The following is a 2,233-nucleotide window of genomic DNA, read 5'->3' on the forward strand; positions in this document are numbered from 1 at the left end:
TTTCCTGGCTCTGGAGCTTTGGCTTGCGAACTCCAGCCCAGCACGGCACTATCCACAGGGTCCCTCCTCGCCCATCTCCAGTGCTTTGGCACAGCACGGCCCACGAGCTCTGGTACAGCACAGCACAGCCCATGAGCTCTGGCGTGGCACTTCCCGCAAGCTCTGGCACAACACTGCCCATGAACTCTGGCACTGCACATCCCATGAGCTCTGGTACAGCACTGTGCATGAGCTCTGGCATGGCACTGCCCACAAGTTCTGGCATGGCACTGCCCCTGACCTCTAGCACAGCACAGTGCACGAGCTCAGGCACTGTATTGCCCATGAGCTCAGGTACTGCACAGCCCACGAGCTCTGGCACGGCACTGCCCACTCCTCCCTCGCCACCCCAGGCTCTGAGCTCACGCTGGCTGACCAGGCACGCTCATGGGGGAGCGCGGAGATCAGCCAGAGCCAGGCAGGTCAGGAAGCGCACGCTCGGCCGCGCGTACACACACACACACACACACACACACACACACACACGGAGCGATGAGTGAAGGAGCCGTCTGCCAGCAGCACATTCTGCAGCGCTTTTCTCTCTTGGCTAATCAGCTACTGAAAGAAGAGCTCCCTGCGCCCGGCCAGCGCTCGCCCCCCGCCCGGCTCAGCTGCGCTGCGGAGGAGGGAAGTGGGCTTGGAACGGCCGCCGCGCTCCGAGGAGCACTCAGCGCTCCTTCATTCATTATCCACTGACATATGGAATAGTCATTGTGGGAGGAAACAGAACCAAACAAAAGCCCCAAACTGCTTCCTCCCAGCGAGGCCCTGACAGCCGCGGCAGCTCGCGGCCATTCATCTCCACGCCGAGCGCCGGGGGGAGCGCCGGCACGGCGGGCACACGCACGGCTGTGCCACCGGGAGCCCCGCACGCACCGCGGGCTGCGCACCCGGCCAGGAAACCGCCGGGGTTTTGTTGTGTCTCTGCTCGGAGCTCACGGCAGAGAGGCCGGGCACGCGGCCAGGAGGAGCTGCCAAGCGAGCAGGAGCGCGGCGAGCGGCAGCGCGGCGCGGGGCAGCGCGGGGCCATTACTCTTTATTAAGGAGCTCGGAGCCCCCGCGCAGGCGCTGAGTGACAGCGGCACGGCTCCGGGCGCCCCGGGGGCAGCGGCCGCACCGCGGCGGTGCCATGGGATGTTTTCCCACCTGTGCCGCTGGCGGGGTCGGCCGCGGGCGCAGCGATGGGTCGGATGGGGGAGGCCCCACGGGGAGCGCGCGGTGCCGTAGCATCGCCCGGCGTCAGGGGCAGCCACCGGCAGGTGACACGGTGCAGCTGCGGGCACCAGGGGCCGTCTCTACCTGAAGTTGGCGCGTGCTGCCCCGGGACGCCCGGTGCTGGGGGTGATGGCTGAGACATTCGCTCCTGCAGCTTTGCTGGGGGGAGCACCACAGGGAGGGACACTCCGCTGTCCCCAGAGCAGCTGTAGGGACGGACGGTGCTGTGCCCACACCGGCACGGGTTGCCATGCTTTGCCCGAGGGCTGCACAGGGGTGGGTCTGGGATCGGAGCCCCCCAGTGCATCCCAGCCATTCCCTGTTTGCTCGCAGTGCTTGCAGGTGGGACGGGCCGAGTCCCATCCGCAGGGTCCCCGGGGCTGCACACACCTCCAGTGCCTCCCTCGAGAGCACCGTGGCCCTTTGATTAGGATGAGGCCGCCCATTAATGAGGATGAGGTCACACATTAATTAGCACGAAGCTATGGAGCAAAGAGCCGGGGGTCTCAGTGAAAAAGAGATAACGAGAAATGGAAGATAACGGCCCCTCCCGCAGCACGGGGGGACGATGCCGGGGCAGCACGGGGCGAGGAGCACAAAGCGGCCGCAGGAAGCAGCGGCAGCACCGGGGGATCTTCTGCAGGAGAGATAAATACAATCGCAGAGGGCAGGGGGCTGGGAGCAGGGAACAGGAACAAAGCCACTGGAAGCTGCTCTGATGTCAACAGGTTCTGAATCAGCGCTCCCCCCACGGGGGCCCTGCACCGGGACCAGCTGGGGAGGGGGAGACCTCGGATTCCTGCATGAAAGGGTTTTTTTTCCTGGGTTATGCTGGAGACATTACACAAGTGTATGTTTTCTATAGTCATATATTTCCCCTCTCTCTCTAAATCTCTATTCCAGACCTGGGGGCTGCCGGCAGCTCCAGCGCCAACCCAGGTGGGCCTCCAGCGTCCAGCCCCGGGGTACGGTGCTCTCC

This window comes from Numida meleagris, unplaced genomic scaffold (genome assembly GCF_002078875.1).
Source record: "Numida meleagris isolate 19003 breed g44 Domestic line unplaced genomic scaffold, NumMel1.0 unplaced_Scaffold312, whole genome shotgun sequence".
In the NCBI taxonomy this organism is placed as follows: Eukaryota; Metazoa; Chordata; class Aves; order Galliformes; family Numididae; genus Numida; species Numida meleagris.